The sequence below is a fragment of the Nyctibius grandis genome, chromosome 2 (assembly GCF_013368605.1).
Source record: "Nyctibius grandis isolate bNycGra1 chromosome 2, bNycGra1.pri, whole genome shotgun sequence".
Taxonomy (NCBI): Eukaryota; Metazoa; Chordata; class Aves; order Nyctibiiformes; family Nyctibiidae; genus Nyctibius; species Nyctibius grandis.
In genome coordinates, this window is record NC_090659.1 from 41,878,943 (window position 1) to 41,893,663 (window position 14,721).

The following is a 14,721-nucleotide window of genomic DNA, read 5'->3' on the forward strand; positions in this document are numbered from 1 at the left end:
CCAATTCTTTAATAGATGAAGTAACATAATAAAAATATATATGTGAGAATGCTTTAAAAGATTGTATTTTTAAAATGTTTTGTCTTAAGAACAAGCACTATTCAATGTACTAGAGATCTTTTCCAAACAAGCAATCCATTGGGAGAACTGATATACTTCATCTGATACAATAGGGTAATATTTATCTTCAGACTAGACAGAACAAATCTTCTTCTTAAGCCCTTGTGGCCCATTGAATACTGGTCTGACTCAAAGTAAAGATATTTATCAAAGAATCTCAAGTGGATGGTGAAGTATTATGCTTTGAATGATTTATATTCTCTTCTCTCTCCTATATATTATTTTAAACTCTGTTTCGCATTGCATCTGAAATATGATGGTAGGATATCTATGTTCCTGATGCAACATGAAGGTATGTGACATAGGGTTTTTTGTTTGAGTGTTTTGGGGGAGGGGTGTTACACAAATGCTGCTGAAAAATTAACATCATTCACTGATTGAGGGCTCAGATTTCATATGTCTGATTTTCACTGTTCAGACCATTAGTGGTGGCATACACATGAATAATTCTGTTCATAATATTGTCGGAAGTTTTCCTTGTTACTCAGGTATAAAACCTGAATAATATAATTTACTTTATTGGCTTCTAGAAGTGAAAATCATTCTAGGCATTGTGGTCAGTCACTTGAATTTGGTATTTTTCACCATATAGTTGAGTCATTTCAAGGATCTCTCACACAGTGTTTTGGGTTTTTGTCGCTTTTTCCCTTTTTTTTTATTATGCACATAATATATTGAGGTTTCCACACAAATGAAAGAGGTAACATCTAAAGCAAGGCTGATAATACCTTGTAGTTGTTTACATGGTTCATAATTATAAACCATCTTGACCACATCTGGATTGCGTACAAAGGGTCCAGCCCACCTTCCACCTACAGACAATTATGAAGCTCAGTTTGACTTGATAATAAAGCACTCAGGAAGACAAGAACTGTGTCTCTCAGAATCACATTTCAGTACATTATTTTCCAGGAAATGCTAATTCTTATAACTTCATAATCCCAAGTGCAAATATAATGCAAAGCAATAGATCTTAATAATATATGTTTTTTATTTGAGTAGTAGCACTTCAACATTTCAAAATAATTTACAATAAAATAAGTGGTAAAGGGAACAGAGTTTCTCTGCTGAAGTCACTCTATGCTTTGTGTATGTGATAAAATCCCAGCATGAATGCACAGCAAAATGAGTATTAACTTTCTTTTCTTCCTAAGAGTTCAAAACATTTTGCCCCTGTGGGATTTAATGTAAGTGATGCTGGATGTTTAGTCTACAGTCTTCTATTCACCTTTGAAAAGCCTAGGTTGTAATCTGATTTAGGTCACAATTGAAAGAGCTCAGTGGTCTCAGTTTAGTTTCTTGTTTATGAAACCACCTTCATATACTTAACACACTACTGAGCATGGCAATAACAGACCCATTTTGAGGCACACTGGCACAATTGCAGTAAAAGAGGCATGGAGTATAAATTTGGCTTTTAAAAGAAAAAATCCAACAAATTCCTTTCTTTTAAACAGCACAAACATTTACTGAAATTTTGCAATGTCGAACCCTCCCCACTGGATGGGATGCCTTTATTCTCACAGATGATGGACTATTCTGCATTACAAATGGCAAAGCTTTTGGTACTACTGGAAAAGAAATCCTCACTAGGAGTAACTGCATTATGGTAAAAGTGATTTGTACTGGTTTATTACTGATATCAGTAGAGCAGAATCTGGCCAGATGGTATGTTGTTAAGTGGCCTTCAAGCCAGAAACTGTGCTAGTTTAAGAAGATACTGACTCTGATCAACATCTTCAATCATCTGTTTACATCTGACCCATCCTGAAGTTGTAATAGACTTGATAAGGTAGTGTAAAATTCTGCAATAATAAATTAATTAAAATAAGCTGATATTGGAATAAATTAACAAGTAGTCTTGAGCCATAAAGGCAACAAAAAAAGAATTTCTTTATAAAAAGAATGTTTCTCATCCTGCATTATTAAATTCTGAAAAGAAAGCTCTATTGTAATTTTTGAAAAACACCATGCCAGTTAATTCCATTTCTGCAACCAAGTATAGATGAAAAGCTGTGCATCACAACCATCAGTAAAGGTCTTTGCGAGATACAGAGTAGATATAGCAGAAGAAACATGTTTGGAGTTTAGCACTTAAGGGGGCTAATGTGTGTTAAAGCTACTTCTCGAATGGACCATAGCTTAATCCCTGTGCTACCAGTCAAAATAGTGATTAAAAATCACCCATCCAGGAAATTGCTTCCGGATGTTGATGTGCTGGGTTGTGGGATGGAGTTAAGGGGGTGGAGAAGAGGAGGGTTTATGTATGTATGGCTGATGTTTGAGCAGCTGAATTTCAAAAAGAGGGAGGGGAAGACAGGCAAAAACTTGGCTGGCCCCACGAGGGAGAAAACAGAGAGAACAAAGCTTCCTTCAGTAAACTCAGCCAGTCACACCATCATAATTTCTGAGTTCCTCACAAGAGAGCTACCCCACTATCACTACTCTAAAGAGAAAACAAAGTTGTGAAATTCAAAGTCAGCACTGGGGTGGGGTGGGGTGGGGGGAGGTAACTTGTAAATGAGACAGGGTTTATGCTGAAATAATAACCTTAGTAGTGATAGCAAGGCTCCTGGTGAACCACTTGGTGGACTTTTTAATCTATCTTCTCAGATGCAGAGTGTCTGCTGTTTTTAAAGTAGGTTCTTTGTGTCAAAGGAGCTTAGCGTTGGTGACAGGATAACGTACTCTTTAATGTGAATATGGAGGAAAAAAATACCTTCCCCATCTCCACTTCTGGTAATTCTGATATGTAGATAATATCTCTATATTGCTTGCTTATTTATTTTGTAGATATTTTTTTTTATCCAATTATTACTAAATGACTTTTAAAAATCAATGTGGAGAAAATACATTTGTTTTCTGGTTAACTGAAACAAATGAAAGTTTGCTGAGGATAGCATTAAATCGTCTTTCAACATTAAGTATTTAAGTAAGTGATGACTGTGCTGCTGCCTTTTGAATTCACACACGGCTGCTAAAATATTCCGTCTCTCAGGCTTTCCTGCACATCTCATCCATGCTAATGGGAGGAAAATGTGTTGGTTTGTGATCTTTTCCAGAGAATATCTCATTGAGTGGCTGGTACACTCAGCTCCTTGAACAGAGAGGGTAGCGTATTGCTGATGGTTTTAGCCCGACAGATTTACTTCAGATTAGCTGAAACACATGGAGTCCTTAAGGACCATACATTTTTAATAGAACAAAGCAGCATGCCATAAATTACTTTCCTCTGTCCTTTAGATTCATTCCTTTTGAAAGAAGGGAGAAAAATTAATATCTTGTCAAGGAGAAGGCCTAAGCTGGCAGCAAAGATCATTCAGAATACATTATATAGTTAAATTTAGGAAAACAGATAAGAAAAATTAGTCCTACCAGTTCTATTTCCCACAGATGCACTTCTTTTTTCTTTCTTTCTTTTTTGATTTTTAATTTGGTATTACTGCCTGAGAAATGGGCTGCACAACAGCTGCAGGGTATTTTACACGTTGAGGACTTCAAAACTTGATGTTTTACACAGGTTCTTTCTCAGAGTAACACTTCAGAATCTGGTCTTCCCCCTGCTGTAGGAACTGTGTTGTTTCATTGCTAAATTACAGGCACCTCAAGATGAGCTGGAAGCTCTGCTAGGCACTGCTGCTACCACTTCATCTTTTATATCTTCCTTATATCTTTTGGACAGGAGACCTGCCATGCTTCTTGCCAGGGGTTTAAACTAGTCCTTATTTTCTAGAGGTGTCCATAGTTTAGGGAAGGAAAACACTCCAGAAAATATCATAAAAGTAGTATTTTAACAAATAAGGTGTCCATACATGGCCCTTTCTCATATGCAATGTTGATGATTGAGTTGAAAGACAAGCAAAAAAATAGAAGCGGCTTCTACGAGGGGTTTTTCAAGGCTTGGTTCTTATGAGCTTGAAATGAGAGCTGCCATTGGCTTTAATCAGTATTTTAGATACTGTTCAAAAATTGGGCTAAAGTAAGCTTCTGAAAATGGACTTGATTTCTTGCCCTGGCTTGTGTGAGTATTTTTATGTCATCAAGATGGAGTCTTCCCTCACCACTGCATCTGGAAGTCTTCCAAGTGCATTTGCAAGGCTAGTGGAAAGGGGAAATGTGCAGTGGAACAAGCTCTGCCCATTTCTGCTCGGCTTAAGTAGGTCTGGCCTTTGTGAAAGTCTTGAAGGAATGCTGGATCATCCATTCCTGAATGGCAATCCAGGAACACGAGCAAGGCTTGAAGGAAGTGATATAGGATATCAACTATCTGGTCACCGCAATTATACACTCCCCTCTCTTCCAGAGAGGACTGGTTTAGCTGTTAGAAGGTCAGAAACCCAGAACAGCTGGCTGTACTGACTTTCTCTAAGTTAACAGTGGAAGAGATGGTTACTTACAAAGGGACACTCATGCTATCTAGTTTGGACATCTACCTCCAGAGGAAGATTTATCCCATCCTGGGGTGCCTGTTTCACTCCATTTTCTAGAAAGAACCTAAACAGCTTGCTAAAATTTTGTTTAGCTTTTCAATGGCTAAAATTAAAGTTTCACTCTCAGTCATGTCTAGAGAAACTTATCTATCAGTCCTTTGACATGGGAAACCTAACTGAAGCAACATGTGTCTCCCACCCTGCCCTCTTGCCCCATTTGCCCTTTCTCAGACCTGTTTCTTGGCAATATAATCAGTCCCATGCTATCCAGCTCATCCTGTCTGTGGCACTAGAGATGACTGAAGTTGTCTTTTCCTAAGTGAAGGTGGGAAAAGAAGCTGCAAGAAATCTAATTATGGAGTGAACGGATCAAAGCATGGATCCAGGTGTGACTCTATGGCAGATGACGATTCTGCCACTATTGTAGGTGTGTGTCAGAGTGCAGTAGCAGAGCCCTTAACACATCAGTCTCACAGGGTATACCAACTATATTTACCTTAAATTCCAGTAGCAGCAAAAATCTTCTTTCTGCCATACTGTAGCTACTTCTTTTCTCCAGCACCTCAGGTAATACAATACTTCTTCACCATTTCTTGTAGCTGGAATGGAGATGATAAATGTTCATGTTCTTCTTAGGGGATTTTCTTAGCTAGGACAAATGCAAGCAGAAGATAGTATTAGGTTGATCCAGAAGAAAACAAGGGTGGTGAGAAAATGTAACATTTACATCCTTATATCCACCTGCAAGAGTCTGTGGTTTTAAGACTGATACAGGAAATCTCGTGTCAAGGAGCAGTTAGTTGCCAGACGGATTGGTTTCCCGGAAAAGAAGTTCCTGTAGGCTAGCTGCTATTTAATAAATGCCCTGTGGCCATCAATCAAGCTCTTAAGCAGATTCTTTTTGTTTGTTAAGGGAAAAAAATGGAATTATTCACTCTTTGTTATGCAAAAATCATCATGATCTTGAATTTACCACAGACTCACAGAAGTTAGTGCAGTGTAATCCAAAGGTGGCTTGTTTGGCCTGTCTTGTCTTTCTCTTTTTTTGAAACTCATTTTTGGATATCAGATGTTGCTGAACCTGTTTGGTTGCTTTGTGAAGTATGGATGGACGCGAAATACCACCTGGAGCAGCTACCTGGAGCAGCCGCTACTATGTCTGACTAGTTCACAAAGACACATTTATTCTGGTTGGCATTAATTAGATGGAGAAGGTGGGAAAGAAAAAGGGAAGAAAAGAGAAGTTATTGCATTCCTGAGCTGATGATACATACAGGACTGACAAGTGGAGGGGAAAATTGCAGAGCATAGCAGCTGTCTCTACTGGCAACTGAAAACTGAGCTAAGTCAACAAAAGTGGCTAAAGCAATCTAGCCCATTATTTGCAGCCTGATAACTTCATTATTTCGAGGGACTTCTGCTTTGTCTATTTGACCTAAAGAGAGGTAGAATAAATTAGTGATAACTGTGGCAAATAAATGTTACCTGGAATGGAAAATTGATTTTGCAATTAATATTAAAATGCTGTGCAGCTTCACTATGGAAAGCACTAGTAGGCATCGCATCTGCTTTTCTGTTAAATTATGGTGCAGCAGGTCCAAAACTTAAAATTAACAGTGAATCTCATTGCCATGGGATGTTATGAAGGCCCAAACTAAAAAAGGGCTCTCAAAGGAAAAACTGATGGGACATGGGCACATGGATGGCTGTCCAGCTGCCTATTGCCAGCAGTAGAGTGGATATTCCCGGGAGAGGTTCAGTCAGTAACTGGTTGATTCTTCCATTTTGTCTTAACTTACACATCTTCCATGGGACATAACCTGTCCATGGCAATAGTGAAGAGGGACATTTGGTTAATTCATAGTTGTTTCCCATGAAAAAATATGTCTGTATTAAAAATCTGAAGTTCAAATAGATTAAATTAATGACTGTAATATGTATTATTCTCAGCTGGTTAACTGGTGTTCTCTGTGGCTTATTAGTATCAGTCTTGTATGATCTTTAGCTTTTGAAACATATCTTTGAGTGTGTGATGACTTCTTCATTGACAGAAACTTGAAGTTTAACACCCTTACCAGTTAGAGGACTTTGTCATTCCTTTCTGGCTGGAAAATTTCATGCTCTAGACCTGGAAGTTTCATAACAATCCCTCCTCAAGGATATTGTTACTGCTTGAATAACCAGCTGATTTTTTTTTCTTGAGTCACTACTGAAGTCTTTGTTCTTAGGCCTACCTGCTAGATTTTGTTATTATTTAAACTTTTTCCTTTTCTCTTGCTTGACAAAAAATGCACCATTTCCCCTTGGTTTTGAGGTATGCTCTTAGTTGTAATTTATGTTGCAATTTATGATAGGTTACAGTAGCAGGAAACTCTTTTGAAGAAAAGCAGAAAGTAAACAGTATCATGTTTCTTTCCTTGTCTCTTGGTTGGCATTACTTTTTGGGGAAAATTCCTTTACGTAGGCTACAGTGATAGTGAATCTGAGAACTGCAGGGGCTATGGAGAGCCTACAACTTCAGTGACAGTCTCTTATTTCAGGCTGATGTGAGAGAATACTTACCTGAGTCCTTAATCTGTAATTTGGCAATGAGCTGTGTTTTTTCTGTCTAGATGCAGGTGCACCACCATGATGAAGACACTGACAAGAGAATAAAGATTAAAGAGGACAGTTGCCAGATAATTAGAGATTTAATAATAAATAGAAAAAAAATAGTTGCTCTGTTACCCAAAATTGGTGCTCATATAATTTCTTGGAAATCATGAGTACTTAAAGAGGGAGAATGATTGACGGGATTAATTAGAGCTATATGTTTAACAAGTGCTCCTAGCTGTAATGGCCTCATTAATTAAAACTTGAACTTTGTAAGAAGCTCTTTACAATCCATACTGGTTTATGAATTCTCTCTTTTCTTTGTTTTTGAATGGAGGAAAAATCAGATGAACGGGTCAGTAGCACAAACTACAAATAGTATGTAAAGTGTTACAGTGATCTATATTTCTTTGGAGAATCAGAAAAACACAAATCAAAACATAAATAAAGCATAATCAGCAAGACCAGCGTTTATGGAGATGTTTGCTTTAGCAATCTCTGGAGGTCTGTGTTTAAATTTATTTTATGTGAGGTTATATGAACCAGTCTTTGAACTAACTGTAGACTAAGTATAACATTTTTATGTTTTAAGCAATTTGTTTTCCATTGAGAACATTGAATATCCATAATCCTCTTCTTTTACACACTTGCGTTTGTAAATAGTTATATCTCTTCAGTTGATAAACTCTTGGCAAAATAACGTAAGGTTGTCTGTGTTTCCATGTGCATCAACAGTCTCGATCCTGCAGTCTTTTGCAAATGTAAAATGCACTTAAGTCACTCAACAGGCCCTATGTTGTTAAGTAAGGATTTGTGTTCCCTGATGCCTGCCTTTGTTTTGCATCAGTTAATGTCCTTTAAAAGGCACAGCTTTCTTTTACTGACACATTTCAAGGCTATTCATTTCAATTTGCTAATGATCCTCATTCATTTTAAAATACACTGGTACAGTGAATATAGGAATATCCCTGGAAGACAATAGGTAAACCCTCAGAACTAAAGATCATTTCATTAGCATACACTTGCTTTGGCTCTAATCCTTTAAGTATTTGTCCATGTACTTAACTTTACTTAACATTCCCAGGAAATTCATGTATCTGGTCCTGTCTCTTAGTACTAAGTCTGCAGAGCAACTGCCACTACTATTTGCAATAAGAAGACACCCTCTTTAAAGAAAGCTGTTGAACTATGTCTTTAGTTGGAAACTGAAGTTGGAACTGAAGTTTCAGCTGCAATTCACATGTGTACATGCACATTTTATTAATAAGCAAATAACAGATTTCTGTATGCACTCCTAAGTTTGTAATTAAAGTAACAGTTTGGTAACAACACATAGTTTAGAGAGCGCTATGTACTTTCCAATTATTACACAGTTGCTTGGGAATACATGGATTCCTGTAGGACAAAGCACAGCCTGTAGGAAGTCTGTATGGCAAAGAGAAATGTAGCTGGACTTGCCTGTGAACATACAGTGGCTGAGTCACTAAAGATAACATATTATGTCTTAACATGAAGTTTAATGAGAGTGTTTAATATCTATCAGTCTTGATCACTTTTCTGCAATTTTTAAGGAATTTTGAGTTAAATGCAATTTTTTAAAGAAACCTTGACCTAATTCTGTATTGTTTATGACTCAAAACTTGCATCATTTTCAGCAAGGATGTTGGCTTAAAAGCAAAGAATAAAGACATCTTGGTACTTACTAAGACACTTAGACATGGAAATACTAATTGTTCCTTATTCAGCACAGAGCCTGCGCTTGCAGAGCTCTTTGGGAAACTCATCTTTCGATTTTTAACACTGAAGCATCACTGTTGCCCTCAGCAAAACTGAGAGCTGAGTATGAGGCTAAAATATACTTTTAATTACTGGAAGTGTAGATTTATAATACTACTCTTAAATACCACTCATAAATGCCACATAATCTTCCTGTGAGACTAAGGGTTATGTTTCAGTGCTTAAGAATATAAATTTAAATTGGTTCTCTAATACAGTTCCTTGTGGCCACTGTATAAAAACATGAACAGATTCAGGCAGTGTTTCTGAAGTTTGTTAATGCGATATTCACATCCCAGTTTTCTGAGTCAGAAGAGCACGTAGAGGTAAAGCATAATCAGATATCCTCTTTGTAAAGCACCTCTGAAGCTCCACCAAAGAGATTAATCAGCTTGTTATGTTAAAAAAATATTTTTTAAAAAAAATATGAAACACTGGGGGATTTACATATAGCCAGCAGCCTCAAAATCAAGACTCATCTCTAAACCTCGCAGAATTTTGAGGCTTTGTAGATTTGAGATCTCATTGTCCTCTGCAGCATTTAGGATTAATTGCTTTTCCAAATGCTGTAGCAGAGACACTGACTTCAGAAGACTTCTTTAGAAACTTCAGGCTTCATGTTTAGTAAATTTCAGATCAAGTTTGTTTTGGCATCATACTGCTAAAAAGCAGTTTACAGCAAAGCAAAAGAAAATATTTTTGTTATCTTTTCAGCACAAAACCTTTTCTGTGTGATGAATTTGAACAGGTAAACAATCCTTTAGGCTATGCTGGAGGAGAAGACGAAAAAAAGAGCAAGTTCCTGTGGATTTGGCTGGGGTAGTTTGTGTCTTTTTTTTTCCCCTGTCTTTAAGCATACAGTTGCACACTGATATTCTTCAAATCTTATTTTAATAATTTGGTCCAACTGTGTCATTCAAGGGGACAGATTAGAATTCAGTGCTGCATCATTAATCTGATAATTGTGAACAGAGTAATTAATCTTCTCTTTCTCATTCTGAAACCCAAAATGCAGCACTGAGCAAATGGCTTCATTGATCACAGGGAATTGTTAAAAGCAAGTCCTGTGTAGTAGTGAAATGGGATGAGAGTAGCTTTTATTTTTCCCTCTCCTCACCTCACCTACCCCCCAAGATTACAAGTAGCTGCTGTACATTGTAAGCAAGGGGATTTTTTGTCTGTGGCTTACTTTGATGTTTAGAAAGATACTATTTTGTTGGAATAAGGGAAATCTGATATTCGATGGTGCAATTCATAATCTATTCTGCTGATACGAATCAAGTACTACATGTTGCTCCTCCAGCGAGGCACAAAGTTTTGAGATCACATGCTGCTGTTGAAATTACAGTTTGCCTCCCTCCAGAGAGCATTAATGGTGGGTCATTTATAGTATGGCTTGCTGGGCCAAATTAAAATGATATTTAAATACCGTTGTAAAATGCAGATGAAACATTAGAGGGGAAAATGGCGTACCTCCCTACAGTCACCCATTGTTGTCCTAAGATTTCCACCAGTGAGACAAGAGAGGGGTTTTATAGCTCGAAGAGCAATTAATATTAAACAACCTTTTGAAGGAGAATTGGTACTCAGCAGTCATATGAAACAATTTCATATTAAGAAGCTGTTCATGTTGTATCACGAGTTGCTTTTGCTGACATGATATTTCCTAATTTTTCCAAAAAGCTGGACTGACTTTTGCTTCCTTCTATGTCCTTGATGTGCAAAGAGAATCACAAGGTGCAGACACTGACTAAAAGGCAGGAGCATCTGTACTTTCTTCATTTCTTTTACTTGTGGTGGGCAGAGGACGTGACTAATCAGTAATGTACTGAAGGCATTTGCCCAGAGCAGGAGAGCCCTAAGTCTCTGACATGCTGTTCAGAACAGCAATGAGGCTGCTCTGACTTTGGCCCTGTTCAGTGAAAGAGAGAGTCACAAATGTCTTTTGGATCAGCCCCTTTGTGCTGACTGACAATATGGCAAGAGAAGAAAGAACGGAGAGAGAGTATTTTTAACCAATTTTTCTTCATCAGAAGATCCTATAATTAGCTGTATAGAACAATTTGTGTGAGTGTTCTTGCCTATGAGGAAGTTACAAACCACAGACATATTAACACATTTGTTCTAATTGTTAATATTACAGCTCCACTATGATCTCATTATACTACGCTACGTCGTCTGCTTTCTGTAGACAGTGGATTGATTGGTTGGAGTGTCAATTGCCTGGTACCTGGTAGCAGCACCTATCAATCTAAAAATGTATGTCTCCTGTCCATCAAAATAAGATAAAATAAAATCCCAGAAGTAATGGGCTTAAAAAAAAAAAAAGATTGTATTTCTATTTTGGACATGGAATGAGTGGCATAGAGAATTCTCTTTCGTGGGTGGATGGCAAAGCAATAAAATGAGGTTTTGGAAACTGCATATTAGGATTTCCAAACCAACAAATAAAAAATCTTACTGTCTCGCTTTCTTAAAAACCACCTGGACCAATTTCAAAGTCCAGCTGTTTTTACCAAGATATTTATGCCTGACTTATTAGCGAGACAACTGAACCCAACAAAAAGCTGTACTGGACGCTTGTGGATCAATGAATTCCAGTAGTGACACTGGAGTAGTTTTTTGCCTTGTCTAAGTTGCTTCTCCCAGTCAGTCCTGGTGTTATCTTTTTCTAGGACTTTGAATGTTTTGTGGAAATAGGACTTCTTGTAACCTGATTGGGCATCTCTTTGTTTCTTTCCTATTGTTGATCTGCTCCAGCTCTTGAGGTGCTCTGTTTCTTGATTGCAAGGAGCATTGTAACCAGAATAATCCTGGATTACTATATAGCACAGTTATGAGGTATAAAGCATGCTATTTGTCAGTCCCTTAAATAATGGGATCACACTGGACAAACTCTTACCATGCAGAGCTGACCCTGAATTCTGCAGAAACAGAAGACTGCACAGCAAATAGGTAAATTCTGGCGAATCTGCCATCAGAAATACATAACTTAGAACTCACACATGATGAAATAATAATTTTACAGTGGTTCAATAGATGGATATTTGTTAAGTATCTGAGGCTTAAGCTATGTTAAATTTAGATACATTAACTTACCTCTCTAGTAATATATTAGCTCATAGTCTTAAACTGAATTTCTTCAGAACCTGATTGAGCTAGGCACGTTGCCAGTTGAAATCTAGTAAATCTTTTGGACATAGCTTAAGACATTACTGTCACCAGCTATCTGCTTCTTTCCCCTGCTGTACCTTACTGCAACCATATACACCTTGAGCAATAATTTTTTAGTTTGTACCTTGCAAAGAAATTCGTGAGTTGTGGTTCAGCACATAATCTACTGGTTATGTGGTGAAGGTGGTAACTTTCAGCAGAAAGGGGCCATTGGTGGCTGACACATCTTGTGTTTCCTTAGTAAGATTCACCAAAGCTCTTAGTGAGTACCATATGTATGCAAGTGCACAGCTGTGCTGGCTCTGAACTCTAAAGATGGTATCTTGTTAAACTGTAATAATTTGATCCTATTCAGTCGTATATCTCAGTCCTGCTGCTATGTGAGAATCTAACTCCATATCCAAAGACTTGTCTAGTGGAGCTTTTATGAATTTCAGTAGATATTGCAGAGGAGGAAGGTTAGAAATCATCTATTTTACACTTGACACATGAGTTCAGAAAGTGGAAGAAGGGAGATTAGTATGGTAGAGGATGTGGATATTTGTAGGATGCATTCTTTATCTTAAGCTAAGGTTGCTGGATGATAACTGGAACAAACTAACGTAGCTAGTGGCACAGGTAGAAGTTCCAGAGGCTATCAGTTTGAACCCATAATTATTTATTTACACACATGTGTGTGCATACTTGTGTATGTACAGTGAGAAGTGCACTGAAGCCTTCACAGACATACCACCGTATAGACATACTCAGATAAGTTTTGAAAGCTTCTTCCAGTGTTGTCTTTTAAAACATACGCAATGTTACCCTCTGACTGAAGAAGCACACGTGCAGAAATCAAGGCGGATGTATCATCAGTAGAATTAAGATTATTGGAATTATTTTGCATCACTTTTGTGACTGATTAAGGAGAAGATTTAAATACAAAGGGCTATTTATTTATTGAAACTCTGTTTCAGACTGTGACTGGTTGTCTCCAGGCAAAGGACATGAAAGACTCAGGCTGACTGTAATGTGGGCAAACAGAGCAGCAGAACAGCACCTGCTGATAATACTGGTCTTTGGACTAGTTGATCCCAAATGCATCTGGATGACTATGAGCCAGCATGGCTGGAGAGTCGGTCCAAATAAGTTGCATGATGCTGTTCAATGAAAGATCAAGGACAGGATATGAGCTGAGGAATCTAAAATCCTTCCGGCTAGGACTTGTGCTATGGCCCCTGCTGGGCTGCTTATAAGTCGTCTTGACTATAGGTTGTCCAGGGACATTTAATATAATGGAAAAGACTTCCAATAACCGTAATCCCTCCACACATCTGTCTTGCTTTCTGCATGCTCATTTCGCCAGTTACAAGCTGTCATTCCACACACATACTAACAGAGGTTGCCAGTAGAAACCTTTAAAAACCTTATGAACAGTGTGCATTTGTGAGGGCTCCAGTCTGTTGTTTCAAGGAAATGAAACGAATAGGAAATTAAATAATCACAATAGTTGTTTATTGTTTCAATGAGAGCAAAGTGCAGACTCGTCCATGGAAGAAAGACCAAAGACAGTGTGGATTTGCAACCTTATGCTCAAATGTCTGAGGTATGTTTCATTTCACTTTGCTATGTTACCATTGTATGAAAAAGGGCATTGCAACATGAAAAACAGAGAACACGAGGAAGCAATTCTTTCCTGCTGTTTCCACTTTGCATTAAATTTTAACACCTTTGCTGGAGACCAAATGTCTGATGTGACTTCAGTCAGGATTCCTCCTGGACATTTTGCTGAAGCATTTCTAGTTTTCTGTTGCAGTTTGCTGCTTACACACAAGTTTAGCTAAGAAAAAAAAAATAATGAAGCAACTGCTATCACCTTGTGTTTCACCTCCTGAACTTCAGAAAGTGGAGTCTCCACGGTGTTTGTAGGAAGAAAAGTCTTAGGTACTATGCTCTTTCAGACTGTCCCCACTTTTGTCAAACTCCTGCCGGACTTTGTGTTGTTAAGTTTGGAAGTGATCGTCCCCCTGTACTCGGCACTGGTGAGGCTGCACCTTGAATACTGTGTTCAGTTTTGGGCCCCTCACTACAAGGAAGACATTGAGGTGCTGGAGAGAGCCCAAAGAAGGACAACGAAGCTGGTGAAGGGTCTAGAGAACAAGTCTTATGAGGAGCGGCTGAGGTAACTGGGGTTGTTCAGTCTGGAGAAAAGGAGGCTCAGAGGAGATCTTATTGCTGTCTACAAGTACCTGAAAGGAGGTTGTAGCAAGGAGGGTGTTAGTCTCTTCTCACAGGTAACAAGCGACAGAATGAGAGGGAATGGCCTCAAGTTGTGCCAGGGGAGGTTTAAATTAGATATTAGGAAAAATTTCTTCATGGAAAGAGTTATCAAGCAGTGGAAGAGGCTGCCCAGGGAAGTGATGGAGTCGCCATCCCTGGAGGTATTTAAAAGATGAGTAGATGTAGTACTTAGGGATATTGTTTAGTGGTTGACTTGGTAGTGTTGGATTGATGGTTGGACTCAATGATCTTAAAGGTCCTTCCCAACCAAGATGATTCTGTGATTCTGTTTTTGAGTAATATTTGGAGAAAACTGTAAAAAGAAGTGAACTGCTTGTTTACTGTGAGTCTGTTGTGCAGGGTTCTGCCT

The 14,721-nt window shown here is 38.1% G+C and overlaps 1 protein-coding gene across 1 annotated transcript in view; it reads left to right on the forward strand.

The window, feature by feature from the left end:
- Nucleotides 1-14,721, forward strand: part of MID1 (midline 1) — a 176,690-nt gene that overhangs the window by 21,506 nt on the left and 140,463 nt on the right. The window lies entirely within an intron of this gene.